The following is a 16,004-nucleotide window of genomic DNA, read 5'->3' on the forward strand; positions in this document are numbered from 1 at the left end:
CGCCCGCCTCGGATTCCCAAAGTGCTGGGATTACAGGTGTGAGCCACCGAGCCGGGCCTACGTTTCCGTTTTAAAATTAATCAGTTTTTTGGTTCGCCTCCAGCTTGCTCTCTGGTGCTTATTCAAGAACCGGGTTTTAGAGTAAATGTTTGCTACTCTGACTCAAGAAAGTAACAGAGATGGCCACTAAGCAAGGCAGGAATTCGATTCATTTCTTACCTTTGAAAGTGTGGCTTTCTGTTTTCATAATTCCACAAGTTCATATAATCTGTAGCCTGAGAGAGCACAGTTTTTTTGTTTTGTTAAGCCTCCTCTAATAAGTGGCAAGAGCTCTGGGCATCTAACCTTTGCTATAATATGCAGTAGGCCTGGCTCTATACATCCATATATGGGAGTACTTTTAATTCCAATGGCCCCAGAGAAACTGGCCTCTCGTTACTGCCTGCTTTGGAGCTTTTAATCCCAGAAGGCCAGAGGATGTAGTCCTACTCATCTACTTATATTTATGGCTCATGAAAATGTCTGTCCAGTTTTTAAGGCCAGCTCTATCTTTCACGTTTTGTCTTTTTCTGTTTTATCTACAATTGCTTCGTAATGGAGGCAGAGGTTGTATCATAGAATGATTTTACTGTCTTCCTGGCATGAAAGAATGTCTTACTCATCAATTCATCATCTGTGCTTGCTTTTGTTTATGATCAGGGAGACTTACTACTTACATTTATGTTAGGATAGTGATAAAAAAACAGAATTGGACTTAAAACATAGTAACATGGTAGTGCTACTGAAAAGTCAAATACACAAACACTATATAGTAGATTGAATAGAACAGAGCAGTGGGGAAACAGTCATCATGGTGTATTCAAGTTTGCACCAGCAAACTGAACTCAGTTTGACAATCACTTTCTAAATGGTGATTCGGTTTCAACAAAACAACAGCTTCTGTGTTAAAAAAAAAAAAAAAAAAAAAAAGTATTATTATTGATCTGCATACTATTGGTATAGTTGTTTTCTTTGTAGTCACTTTATAAATGTCTTTTTTTTTTTTTGGGAGATATGTGTGCCTTTATTAGCGGAGCCACTACTTGAAGGGAGTGAAGTGGAAGGAGTGGGTGGCCCCGATGCCAGGCCAGCCATGCTTCACGGGCTTGTAGGTGATGGAGAACTCACCCAGGTAGTGGCTGATCATCTCCGGCTTGATCGCCACCTGGTTGAAGGTCTTACCATTGTAGACGCCCATCCTGCTGCCCACCATCTTGGGCGGGATGGTCATGTCCCGCAGGTGCGTTTTCAGTACTTCCGGCTTCTCCATGGGCGGAGCCTCCTTCTTGGCCTAGCACACGCGCCTCAGCAGCCAGTGCTGCTTGCGCCTCAGCGTTCCGCCGCAGGCCGGGGTTCTGCCGCCGCGGCTGGCGTGCACCGTACAGCTGCCTCGGCTACTCGCAGGACATGTCCAGCAGCTGGCCCACGTCCACACCGCGGTGGGTGAACTTGCAGAAGGTCCACTTCTTCTGCTCTACCTCTGCCATCTTGCCGGATACTCTGAAAATGATTACGTAAGTGCCACAGTCCTTCACATACAGATTTTAACCTAGTTCTGCATATGCTTTTAATTAGCTGATATATTAAAAACAGTGTAAGTAATTTTCTCCCTTCAAGGAAGCCTCAACTTTGAGAAACGGTGAATTACGTGAGGTAAACCTCGTATTTATGTGAGGAAAGCTCTGCATTGGTTTTGATTCTCACATTTTAATTAGCTGATGTATTAAAAACAGTGTAAGTAATTTTTCCCTTCCAGGAAACCTCAACTTTGAGTAACGCTGGATTACGTGAGCTAAACCTCGTAATTATGTGAGAAAGGCTAAGTATTGGTTTTGTTTCCCACATTTACATGAGGAAATTGAGGCACAATGTTAATTGTCACAAGGTCAAGTAACTGGCAAGGGGCAGGCCAAGATAGAAATCTGTTTCCAGAACTCTTGTGCTTAATGACTAAGAAGCGTGCGCAGTTGCAAGGGCCAGACAGGGAAATAAGAGATCCATTTGTACCAATAGCATGGAAGATTGACTTTGTTTCAGAGTTGCGTTTCTTCATAAAAACTTCAGGATTAACCCACCTCACATATTTTCTCCAAAGTTTTAGTTATGTATTAGATTTAAGAATAGACTGAACCTGGGCTCCCCACTGCACAAGGTAAAAAACTGAGAGAGGCTGGGCACAGTGGCTCACGCCTGTAATCCCAGCACTTTGGGAGACCAAGGTAGGCGGATCACCTGAGGTCAGAAGTTTGAGATCAGCCTGGGCAACATGGTGAAACCCTATCTCTACTAAAAATACAAAATCAGCTGGGCGTGGTGGTGGGTGCCTGTAATCCCAGCTACTCGGGAGGTTGAGGCAGGAAAATCGCTGGAACCTGGAGGCGGAGGTTGCAGTGAGCCAAGATGGCACCACTGCACTCCAGCCTGGGCAACAGAGCAAGACTCCGTCTCAAAAAAAAAAAAAAAAAAAAAAGGAGAAAAAAGGTAAACCAAATGATGTACGAAGATATTACAATATATAGAAAATAATTAAACATCATCGGTCACTCAAAATATATCCTGGGCTCAACACTCAACATAGTAATGGTAAATACATGAGGTGATGGACACCCCAAATACCTTGACTGGATCATTGTCCACTCTGTGCATGGGACCAAATATCACATGTATGCCATAAATATCTAAAATATTATCTATCAAGAAAAAACTTAATGGACACACAAAATAATACATAATGTGGTTGTTCTTAAAATTGGTTTTACTCTATGCTTCTTTACTTTTCTTATAAAGCCAAGTATTTTTAGATCCAGAGAAATTTTCAACATTTCTAAGAGTAACATTAGCAGTAGATGAGTATTGTAAGTGTGACTCTTTATGTGTGATTTTAAAATGGTTTAAGTAAAGGACTGACATTCAGGTTTTCTGAAATTACATATTTATAAAACTACTGTAGAAAAATTTATGGTGACAATATTGTTTGAGTAGAAAGTCAAAATTTCATTGAATATGAAGTTGGTATAATACTATTACAAGCTGCCTTTATCTGTTGAGTTTTGACTGTTATAATCAATTTAAAATGTAACTTTTCTTTTTGGAATTGTAATAAATACAGTTCTTACTTTAGATAAATCATTTGTCACACTTGTAAGATCACTCTACAGGGAAAAATGTTCTTTCTTTGTCTTCTCTATTTTTTTACTGGAAGAAATGATGTACTTTTTCAAGTTTTGCTAAGAACTCTTCAATGATAACAAACATTTGATGTTATAAGATTGACATTAAATGCTTAATATTATTAATATATAAAATACTGTGTCATATCTTGTGGAAGAGAGAGAAAAACAGTTTGTGAAAAGATATTGCTTCTTGCATATAACCATATTTCTGCTCCTCAGTAATCTTAATTTCAATGTTGTAAAGCATGTCTTTATTATTATCAAGAAAAGGCATAATCTAGACCCAAAATTTGGTCAGATGACCCTTACCTCAGATTTTCAATCACTGCTCTAAGAAGGCAGATAGATAACTGTTAAAATTTGGATAAAAATGAAATAAAAATACAGTTAAGTATTATGTTTCAACCAAGGCACCTGCCAAGAGATATACAAATTGTCTGTAGAATGATTGGATAGACTCTAAAGAATATTCAGGCCGGGCACGGTGGCTCACGCCTGTAATCCCAGCACTTTGGGAGGCCGAGGCGGGCGGATCACGAGGCCAGGAGATCAAGACCATCCTGGCTAACATGGTGAAACCCCGTTTCTACTAAAAATACAAAAAAAAAAAAAAAATTAGCCAGGCGTAGTGGTGGGCGCCTGTAGTCCCAGCTACTCAGAAGGCTGAGGCAGGAGAATGGCGTGAACCTGGGGGGCGGAGCTTGAAGTGAGCCGAGAACGCGCCACTGCACTGCAGCCTGGGCGACAGAGTGAGACTCCGTCCGTCTCAAAAAAAAAAAAAAAAAAAAAAAAAAAAAATCAGCAATATTGTTTACTCTGCTGGTTGCTTGATACTCAGATGTAAAGATGTTGATAACAATGGAAAGCAGATAGCGCATGTTTACTTTTCAAAATATATCTGTCACGGAGGTAGCGTGTTCACCTACTGATAAGTTTGCCAGACTTGGCAAATTAAAATACAGGAGACTCAGTTCAAATCAGTTACATTTTAGAAAAACAACAAAAAGAGTTATATGTGGAATACACTTATTATTCTAAAAATTTTAATCATTGTTTTTCTGAAATTGAAATGTAACTGGGTATCCTGTGTTTTATCTGTCAACTGTAACTACCAAGAGGGATGTATGTATTTATATGTGTGTGTTTGTGTAGTTGGTGTGGGGTGGTCTGTCTTCTATGGAGATTTGTGAAAGATAGAGAAGGTTGGAGTCACCATGTACATAGTATAAAATACATTCAGCCATTCTCGTTAAGTCTAAATTAAAAATAGTTTCCCCCATCCTCTTAAGTGCCTTTTACTAAAAATTATATTGCTTGGGTATCTTAACTATTTCTGCAAGATTGCCTCTTGACTTCAGAAATGAGACAAAATATTTTTCCCTTTATTGTTTTAGAAGAAGGTAGGCAATATAAGGACCAAAGCTAAGAAATACTCATGATATTAAAAAAAGTTATTGACAAACTAAGAAATCAGCAGTTTCAATCTTCAAGTCTTCTACTGACTCCATGTTCAATTCAGTCACCTAAAAAATGCATTTCCAAATCAACTTACGATTTTCACTAGTACTGAGGGGAAAAACCCTAGTGCAATATAAGAAAATTTTAAGGGATTGTTTTAATTTGGCATACCAAATTTAATGTAACTGAAAATATTCATTAAACACGTTCAGAAATGTCTGGTTAACCCTGAATTAAGAGCAATAGGTCAACCATAACACATTTTCTAATAATTCTGACTTTAGTTAAGATTCAAACAAGTTTGGCAGAACATCAATATCAGTCCCAACACAAACTCTGGTTTAGAGGTTCTTCATTCTATTTTACAATATTATCTGTGTATCTATAAAGTAGAGATCCAGCATGGCAGACCCTTAATATACAACAAGAGAAAGTGACCATCAATGAGTCAGTAAATTCTCTTATTCAGTATTGGCTTGAGGAGCTCTTTCATTCAAGACTTTTCAAATACACACACACACAATTTTAGGAGAGTGAAATGTTTTTTACTAAATATTTAACATTAGTAATATGCAAATACTAAAAACAATTTTGTGGATATTTAATCTGTGCCAACTTTTTGCTAAGCACTTTAAGTATATTGACTTAATGTATTCCATATGAAGTAGATAGCATTATACTTTGTTTGTTTTTTTGTTTTTGTTTTTGTTTGTTTGTTTGGTTTTGAGACAGAGTCACACTTTGTCGCCCAGGCTGGAGTGTAGTGGCGTGATCTTGGCTCACTGCAACCTTCATCTCCCAGGTTCAAGCAATTCTTCTGCCTCGGCCTCCCAGGTAGTTGGGATTACAGGTGTGTGCCACCATGCCTGTCTAATTTTCTTATGTTTTTAGTAGAGACGGGGTTTTGCCATGTTGGCCAGGCTGGTCTGGAACTCCTGGCCTCAAATGATCCACCCACCTCAGCCTCTCATAGTGCTGCAATTACAGGCATGAGCCACCGTGGTCAGCCTAATTTTATTTTTAACAATGAAGAAAGGGAATCAAAAATTTTGACTAATGTTTCTGTGAAGTCAAAGCCTAGGCCCTCAATGTATATTGATACACATGAGTAGAAACTGGCATAACAATTGGAGTATATTCATGAGCGTACCTGTGTTTTCTCTTAAATTATGGATCTCTTTTCCACAGAGTTTGGGAGTAGTCCTTTGGTATGGGGCTGAGGAAAGAGCAGCAGAGCTCTGTTGTTGGGGTCCGTGCCGGGGGTGGTGGAGAATGAAAGAACACACAAAAGACAAAGACACACAGAGAACATGGCGGCCGCATTCAGAGCCTCCGCCTCACTTTATTTATACTCCATAAACCCCACGTCAGCAGAAAGAATGCAATGCAAAACAAACTTTCTTTTCCCACATGTAACCTTCTACTCAGTTCCTTGTTTCTATGCTCTTCCTTATCTGCCCGCCTTCTTGGCGCCTACGGGAGTTCATTAAAAGTTCAATTGGAGATACTGTCCTTGAGCCCTATCTATTCTCAGCATACTGTTTTCAAAGGCCCCTGCACTCTGTCTCTAAAGTTAATGGCCATTCTCTCCTCATCCTACAGCTCTATCCTCTTTTGACTCCTAACCTTGACACAGCCTTTCTTAGGCTCCTTTTATTTAGATATTGTACTCTTCCGAAATTTGCCCTTCATTCTTTCTTCTTTGGTTTTATAAATCCCTCTTAAGAATATGATGTAGTCTTGGTCTTCAGTGATGTAAGACCAATAGATTTATGTTTTGAACTCCACTTCTTTCCAGAGTTCCGTATGTGTAGGCCAAATGAAATCCTCTGAATATCCCATATGCATTTTATTTTATTTTTTCATAGGTTATTGGGGTACAGGTAGCATTTGGTTACATGAGTAAGTTCTTTAGTGGTGCTTTGTGAGATTTAGGTGCACTGATCACTCAAGCAGTATACACTGCACCCTATTTGTAGTCTTTGATCTCTCATCCCTGTCTCACCCTTCCCCTCAAGTCCCCAAAGTTCACTATATCATTCTTATGCCTTTGAGTTCTCATGACTTAGCTCACTTATCAGTGAGAACATAGGATGTTTGGTTTACCATTCCTGAGTTATTTCATGTAGAATAAGTCTCCAGTCTCAACCAGGTCTCTGCAAAGGCCATTCATTCCTTTTTATGGCTGAGTAGTATTCCATCGTGTGTGTGTGTGTGTGTGTGTGTGTGTGTGTGTATGTATCAGTTTCTTTATCCACTCATTGATTGATGGGCATTTGGGTTGGTTCCACGATTTTGCAGTTGCAAACTGTGCTGCTATAAAGATATGTGTGCAAGTATCTTTTTTGTATAACAACTTATTTTCATATGGGTAGATACCCAGTAGTGGGATTGCTGGATCAAATGGTAGTTCTACTTTTAGTTATTTAAGGACTCTCCACACTGTTTTCCACGGTGGCTGTATTAGTTTACATTCCACCAGCAGTGTAGCAGTGTTCTCTGTTCACCACATCCACACCAACATCTATTATTTTTTGACTTTTTGATTATGGCCATTCTTGGAGGAGTAAGGTGATATTGCATTATGGTTTTGATTTGCATTTTCCTGATTATTAGTGATGTTGAGCTTTTTTTTGTATGTTTATTGGCCATTTGGGTATCTTCGTGCGGTGGCTCATGCCTGTAATCCTAGCACTTTGGGAGGCCAAGGTGGGCGGATCATGAAGTCAGGGGATTGAGACCATCCCGGCCAACATGGTGAAACCCTGTCTCTATTAAAAATACAAAAATTAGCTGGATGTGGTGGTGCACACCTGTAATCCCAGCTACACAGGAGGCTGAGGCAAGAGAATCACTTGAACCCAAGAGGTGGAGATTGCATTGAGCCAAGATCCCACCACTGCACTCCAGCCTGGTAACAGAGATCACTTTTTGATTGGATTTTTAATTTTTTCCTTACTGATTTGTTTGAGTTCATTGTAGATTGTGGATATTAGTCCTTCATTAGATGTATAGATTGTGAAGATGTTCTCCTACTCTGTGGATTGTCTGTTTACTCTGCTGACTGTTCCTCTTGCTGTGCAAAAGCTCTTTAATTAAATCTCAGCTATTTATCTTTGGGGTTTTTTTGTTTGTGCTTTTTTTTTTTTCTTTTCTTTTCTTTTTTTTTTTTTTGATGCAGTCTTACCCTGTTGCGAGGCTGGAGAGCAGTGGCGCGATCTCGACTAACTGCAGCCTTCGTCTCCTGGGTTCAAACGATTCTTCTGCCTCAGCCTCCTGAGTAGCTAGGACTGCAAGTGCGCACGTGCCAGCATACCCAGCTAATTTTAGTATTTTTAGTAGAGATGAGGATTCACCATGTTGGCCAGGCTGGTCTCGATTTCTTGACTTCATGATCTGCCTGCCTCAGCCTCCCAGAGTGCTGGAATTCCAGACATGAGCCACTGTGCCGGCCTTATCTTTGTTTTTATTGCATTTGCTTTTGGGTTCCTGGTCGTGAAATCCTTCCCTATGCGAATATCTAGAAGGGGTTTTTCCAATGTTATCTTCTAGAATTTTTATAGCTTCAGGTCTTAGATTTAAGTCCTTAATCCATTTTGAGTTGATTTTTCTATAAAGTGAGAGATGAGAATTCAGTTTCATTCTCTTCCATGTGGCTAGCCAATTATCCCAGCACTATTTGTTGAAAAGGTTGTCCTTTCTCCACTTTATGTTTTTGATGGAAACACATCCCATGCTCATAGATGGTTAGAATCAATATTGTGAAAATGACCATACTGCCAAAAGCAATCTAAAAATTCAACACAATTCCCATCAAAATACTACCATCATTCTTCACAGAATTAGAAAAAACAATTCTAAAATTCATGTGGAACCAAAAAAGTGCCTGCATATCCAAAGCAAGACTAAGTAAAAAGAACAAATCTGGAGACATCACACTACCTGATTTCAAACTATACGATAAGGCCATAGTCACCAAAACAGCACGGTACTGGTATAAAAATAGGCACATAGACCAATGGAACAGAATAGAGAACCCAGAAATAAACCCAAATACTTACACCCACATGCATTTTAAATTAAGTGTTCAAATCTAACTTTATTTCCTAAATGTACTCACCTTTCATATTTCTGGTTTCAATTAGTGGCATTGATACCCAAATCAGTGAGCTGATTAGAGATTAAGTTATTTGAGTTATTCCTCATATCTTCTGAGTCACTAAACTTTGTCAATCTTGCTTTTAAAATATTTCCTTGACATTCATCATCAAAAAATCATATTTTCACCTAAGTATTATGTGTAATATATTATTCTACTAACCCAAAATTCCTACTCTCTACTGCCATTAAAATTATTTTGACAAGAAAAACAAAAAATAATTTGTCCCTCTTCCTTCCTAAAACATTCTTATGGCTGTATTGTTTACAGGAGTAGTTGTCACATTGGACTAAATAATTTCCTGAGGTGTGGAGAATATGGACATAGAAAGGATCCAGAAAAGACATAGAAATATCACATATGCTATTTCCCAACCTAATCTGTCCATCTGTGGCTTAAGTGTCATGGTTTATCAGCCTTTTCCTATTTTATTTATTTATTTGAGACAGAGTCTTGCTCTCTCACTCAGGCTGGAGTGCAGTGGTGGATCTTGGCTCACTGCAATCTCTGCCTCCCTGGTTCAAGCAGTTCTCCTGCCTCAGCGTGCCAAGTAGCTGGGACTACAGGCCTTTGCCACCATGCCTGGCTAATATTTGAACTTTTAGTTGGGATGGGGTTTCGCCATGTTGGCCAGACTGGTCTCAAAATCTTGACCTCAGGTCATCTGCCTGCACCGGCCTCCCAAAGTGCTAGGATTACAGGCATGAACCACCACGCCCCCCATTTTCCCATTTTTTGTTTTAAAGGCATATTGCACCAGCAAGCAAAAAAACCTAGGTCTCAACTAAATAGCCACTTAGAATGTTGTTAGTCTGAGAAAGTGAATCAGCCTAATGACTACATAACAAATAGCTTTGTGAACTGGTGGTTTTTCATATTTTGTTTTTAACAAAATTTGCCTGGTAGACCACTACAAATAATATTGGAGGTGCATAGTTATGTGATTTTTGACGTAAAACCCAGAAGAATTCATAAGAATTGAGTGCCAGGGGAGTATGTTTTTTATACCCATTTACATGTTAATTATTAAATTCTCAAGACTTAAACCCATAAATGAAAAATAAGCACAGATTTGATGCTTATTCTAGCAATCACACATTTTTATTCATGGATATATGAACTACTTATTAAAGGTCTTGGGGTTAGTAAATAATATAGCACAAATCAAATGTTGCTATTTTGATTGAAATTTTTAATATTTTATGTTGCATACAAACATGCTAAAAAATCAGTCTAGAGGAAAATAATGTCAATGTCTTATGGATATAACATTTTTTAGAAACTATTATTATGTTAGAGCAAACTTTTAAAATATTTTGGAATAAAAATATAAGAAAAATAATTGTGTAGGGAAAGTAGAATAGAACTATGAATTAAAGAAGAAAAATTAGTGGTATAAAGTTTTCAACTATTAAAGGAGGACTGTTCATGTATTTTCAAACAATATAGTTTTCATATTAATTATAATAATTAAATTTTTTTCAATATGTTTAAGTTTTATTTTAAATGTAGTGTTATTTATAAATTCCTAGAAATATAGTCTTTGTTATTTAAACTTAATTGAAAAATTCAAGACCACATAATTTTAGGGGATTTGCAAAAAACCATATAAACCACTGAACCACAGAATCAAGTCAAAATTCCATATTTATATATATATAGTGATCATTTTAACTTTCTAATCTCATGTCCCACCACTTATATCATCTACTCCACCTACACCTGAGTTTCCTTTGGAGTGTCATTGGTCTCAAAGATTCTGTTTCTTCTATTAGGGATCATCTTCTATTTCCTTTTTACTAAACAGACATTGTATGTCACGTTTATGCCAGTTGCCTGACACAGTCTCTGTCACATTGTAGATTCGCATTAATAAGAATAGTTATAATTTATTGAATGCAGTGGGCAGTAGACTAAGCATTGTGCACGCCCCAGCTGTTTTAATCCTCACAACAACCCTAACAATGACAGAACTGAGTCCCAGAGAGATCTGAAAACTTACCTAAAGTCAAGGAGGAAATGAGCCTTGTTGATTAAATGAATAACCAAATAAATGCTTGGCTGCTAATACTTTTATCTCATTTCAACTGTTTCTGTGACTTTGGATTTCTTTGGATGTACAATTTCTATAAACTAGTCCAGGCCCTGTGAACAGTTGTATGTTGTTTGTTTTGCTTTTATTAGGAAATGTGATTACACTTTGTTTTAATTACCGTTTAATGTCCCTCTCCTTGACAAATGATAAGCTTGATTGAGTCAGGGATCATGAATACCATATTCACCACGCCCAGCATTGTACACAGTGCCTGGCATATACTGTGTTCTCAGTAGTACATATTGAATTAACAAATATTCTACTACATTTTAGAAGGAATTTTTAATCAACCCTGATGGTTGTAGATCATTAGGCACATTATTCTCTAATACAATGCTTCATTTACTTTAGAAATCCTTGTGTCACTTTCTGATCCTGTCATAACCAAATATTCCAAAATTATTCTTTAATTCACATTTCTCTGTATATTGACTATTCCTATCTCTACTTAATTTATTTACAAAGGAGACTCTGTCACCACTGAAGATGGAATGCCCATATCACTGAACATAAATATAGTAAAAGTACATACCAAAACAAGTAGTGTTACTAAAATCCAGCTAACCATTGTCATCAGCTATGCTTGAGGTTCCATCTCCTTCTGTTAAAGAGAAAGGTTGCCAACAATTAAGGAGGACTTAAAGACAGACTAACACCAAATTATTACTTTGCCTATTTAATCATGATCGAAAAAGCATTAAAAATAGACTCATGTTTTTCCTTTATGTGATTCTACTTAGCTTAATGACATTCCTGTGTGCCTTCGGAAATCGTCTTGGACACTGTACTAGATGGGGCTTATAAAATGTTTAGCCCAATGTCTGGCACATCCTATGTATTTTAAAAAATTACTTATTTTTATAAATATCCCACACTTTGAAAAAATGACGTATATAAAACTATCTTGCTTCTAATGAATAGTATCAAATGGGACCTCAGTGTCAAGAGTTGTAGATCATTGAGATTGCCAAACCTTTTAAAGTATTTCCTGCCTACTGCATACTTGCGAATATTTATAAGATTTCTAGCAAAGAAAAGCACTGAGCATTTCTTGAAAGTATTAAAGTAAATTGAAAAAAGAGTCAGAAGGGGGACTACATTGAGTTTGATTCACTAAGAAGGCAGAACCTACTGGATCAATGAGTACCTTCAACAGAGTCAGAGTTAAGCTTGTCTCAAGATGACACACTATTAAGCAAAGAGCAATGATGTGTAACAATTTCTGTAAACTAAAAGGAAAGAAAGGGAATTGCACTTCTGGCCACTTTTTCACAGTTATTCCAGAAGTGCATATTCTTGATATTTAAGAGACTAGGGATTAAAATTTTATTGTTTGATATAGATACTGCTGAAAAATTTTATTTCCCATCATATTTAATATTCACAAATGATATGTTTATTAAGATATACAGTAAATTTCTTTAAAAGTCCCACATATTTTATACTACCAAAGTTGTTACACCTTCCACATTTTAATAATTTCTTTGCATTAAAAACCAAAACTCAGAAGTATCAAGATCTCCCATAAATATTCTAATTTATGTGAATCTCATACCTAGACAAGGAGAAAATTAAGCTAAAATATTTGTGAATTCATAAAAGCAACCCATTTATATGACTAAAAAGATGCATATGTAACTTTAGTTTGGTTAATTGACACCATCCATAGAAAAGATGCTGCCATTACACTCTAGAATGTTCAGTTGACGTTGATATTTCAAAAAAGATACGGTAATGGAGTTTACTATAATTAACAATGAAAGAGTGAGAATTATTGGAAATTCACAAATTGAACCAGCACAGTCTATTTATCAACTTCCTGTTTGAACTGTGCTTCTCATTTAACATATAAACACTGCCTGTGCCAGTACTTTCCTCTCTCTAAAATTGCCATAACCTTGTTTCAGAGAAATCAGCAGTCTATGACGTTTGCCTTAAAAGAACAAGGCTGTCCATTCTCAAAATAGCTAATGTGTATATGGAATATCCAGAAATCCTATTTACTGAGGGAGTCAGTCAAATCATTTGGAGACTAGTGTTTGTTTTGGAGGCCTTTAATAAACTATTAACAAGTTTAAAAGAAAGAAGTATTTGCAAAGTTTGTTTCTTATATTTTGAAATACGCAGTTGCTTAAAATAGTTACTTGGTTCATAAACTGGCTCATTAGGCTCATAATTTATTTTTTATTTGATTTTTATTGTAGTAAAAGAAACGATAAAATTTACCATTTTTACCATTTTTAATGTACAGTTTGGTGCCATAAAGTACATTCACATTGTTGTGAAACCTTCATCACCATACATCTTGCAAAACTCAAACTGCATTTATTAAACAGTAACCCCCTATTCCCTCCTCCCCTCAGCCCCTCATAATCCCCATTCTATTTTCTTTCTCTATGAATTTGAATACTCTTGGTACGATATATAACATATTTAAGTGGTACCCAGAGTGGTCAATATTTGTCCTTTGTGACTGGTTTATTTCTTTTTGCATAAAGTTTTCAAGGTTCATCTATGTTGTAGTATGTATCAGAGTTTCCTTCCTTTTTAAGGCTCAATAACATTCCATTGTATGTATACACCACATTTTGTTTCTCTATTTATTTGCTGATGGACACTTGAGTTGGGTCCACTTTTTGGCTATTGTGATTAATGCTTCTATGAACATGGGTGTACAAATATCTGTTAAGTCCCCATTTTCAGGTCTGTTTGTTTTTTTGTCTATATCCAGAAATGGAGTTGATGGATCATATTGTAAATTCTATGCTTAATTTCTGGCGGAACCACCATACTTCCATGTCTCAATTTTATCCAAAGGAACCCATAGGCTTTTTTCCTGTTGTCCTTTTCACAGTCTGCATACACACACACACACACACACACACACACATACATACGCACACACAAACACACCCTTCCTCTCCTCTTTATTCAGATTGGCTTTAGCAGGGAAGAGTCATTACAAAGCTCATTAATCTTCATTTTTCACAGCAAGATTCATTTTATAGGACTGAAAGATGCAGAAATGGAACCACACAGCACTTTGTCAGCAGCTAGGATTTCTGAATGTGATGCCGAGTGAAAATTAAACACAAGAGACCAGACAGCAGCTCTAATAACTCAGTAATTTCTAAATAAATAGACTGAGATTGATGGAACTGAAAACAGTTTTCTCTAACAAGGGAAAGTATGCAGGGTAGTAATATTTGACTCAAATATGCTTTGCAAAAGGGATTAGGATTCCTGAAAGCCTCTCATTTCCCCATCAGAGAATTTGTTTCTTCTATCAGTCAAATGGTGGTTAATTATCACATTTCAAGGAGCAGCTCATTAATTCATTAACTAAAAATAACTAGATATTTATGTAGGAAGATAACACATAATAACCGATAACTTGAATAGCTCTGCCAATGTAAATTGTCTTCCAATTTCATGAAAGTTTGAGGAGGTGATTCCACACTAAAAGTTTATGCCAATTGTTAACTTCCACTTCAAGAATTTAAGAATTTTGGAATGAAATAAATTTAAAACTATATCCCCAAGGGAAATTATTTTATCTCTGTTTGATTAGCTTTGTTTGGCAGTTTGATACTGACAAAGAAAGGTACAATTGGGAATAAGAGGCTGGCGAGGAAACAAATAAAATACTGTATTAAAATGCCAGTGAAGGCAAGCACTTTAAGGAAAAAAAGTGGGGGAAATGCACTAAGATAACTGGGAACTTTATTTTTCCCCTTGTCAATTCTAAAAATTTCCCCCAGGATCAGGAAAAAAACTTTAAGACACATATATTTAGTATACTGTTTAAAAAATGATGTTACAAAGTTAACTCTTTTACGTTTAAAACTCAATGATTGAAAAGGTTACTTTGTTTCTCCTTGTTTCACTATAAAATGTTTACCAAAGAGTATGGTGATATATTTATGATAAATTAAGGAATAGTCATTAAACACACACCAGTATCCACCACTCAACCAAAAATGTAAAATTTTAATGTAGAGAAAACTTATACTTCAAGTTTCATGATAGATGTCACTGGTGTTTTTCTAGCACAGACACAATTTCAACTACTGTTTTATGTATTACATTTAGAAATAAAATTTTGGCCATTTAGAAAGGGAGATTTTTAAAGGAGGGGGTTTAAACTTAATCTGCATAACAATTTACATAATCCTAAAATCCTGCTTACCCTTATCACAGAAAGGAAGAGCAATCTCCCCAAGGATGTCTGACATCCTACACAGATACGAAGGGCTTCCACCTTTGCCCCAGTTCCTGCATTTTCCTTTGCCTAACTCAAGCACTGCAAAGATCTGTTCCCTGTTATAAATCTGTTTGGAGAATGTAGTTTAATTTAAAGTTTCCTTTTTATATCTCTGCAACTTTAACAAAGACAAAGACTTACAATATGGAGGTATTACTATTGAGAGTTGGCCCTATGTCAGAGTAAAGCTAAGTTTGACTTACAACAACCTTTCAGTTTTCACTACTATACTATAATCAAATGAATTTGAGACATGTGTTATCCAAACTGTGAGCATATACACATGCTGTTTCTTCTGCTTTTTCCAGGGTTACCTTCTCTTTGTCTTTCAGCTTAGTGATCACTTCCTCCAGGAAGCCTTTCTTGATCCTATAAGTGCGGAATAAGTTGCTATTCTTCTGTCCTCATATTATTTCTTGTATTCCCCACTCAGTAACTACCAGTATAATATCACACTGTATTGTGATTGTCAGTGAATTCTTTGCATTTCTCCTCACTAGATCTACTAGCTTTGAAATGGCAGAGACTTTACATGTTACAAGTTATGGCCCAATAACTTAGCACAGTGCTTGCCTTATAGCTGACATTTATTGCACAATGTCATTAATCTCTCTGAATAAAAACACCCATTCTGTATCTGCACAAAATTGCCTACATTTGGCATTTAGAAAACTTAGCTTACGTTTGTCAGTTTTTACAGCACAGCTTCTGAGTCTAGAAGCACAGATAGACACATTTTTTAGAAGTGTTGTATTGCCTCACCCTTAAAAGTATAGTCTTTTTGAACGAATGAATTTAGATGAATGTTTCTCAGAA

General features: G+C 36.7%; 1 pseudogene; it reads right to left on the minus strand.

Annotated features, from left to right (window-relative positions):
• Positions 1–1,078: 1,078 nt before the first annotated feature.
• Positions 1,079–1,526, minus strand: LOC105552326 (annotated as a pseudogene).
• Positions 1,527–16,004: the final 14,478 nt, after the last annotated feature.

Source organism: Mandrillus leucophaeus, unplaced genomic scaffold (genome assembly GCF_000951045.1).
Source record: "Mandrillus leucophaeus isolate KB7577 unplaced genomic scaffold, Mleu.le_1.0 Scaffold115, whole genome shotgun sequence".
Classification (NCBI taxonomy): domain Eukaryota; kingdom Metazoa; phylum Chordata; class Mammalia; order Primates; family Cercopithecidae; genus Mandrillus; species Mandrillus leucophaeus.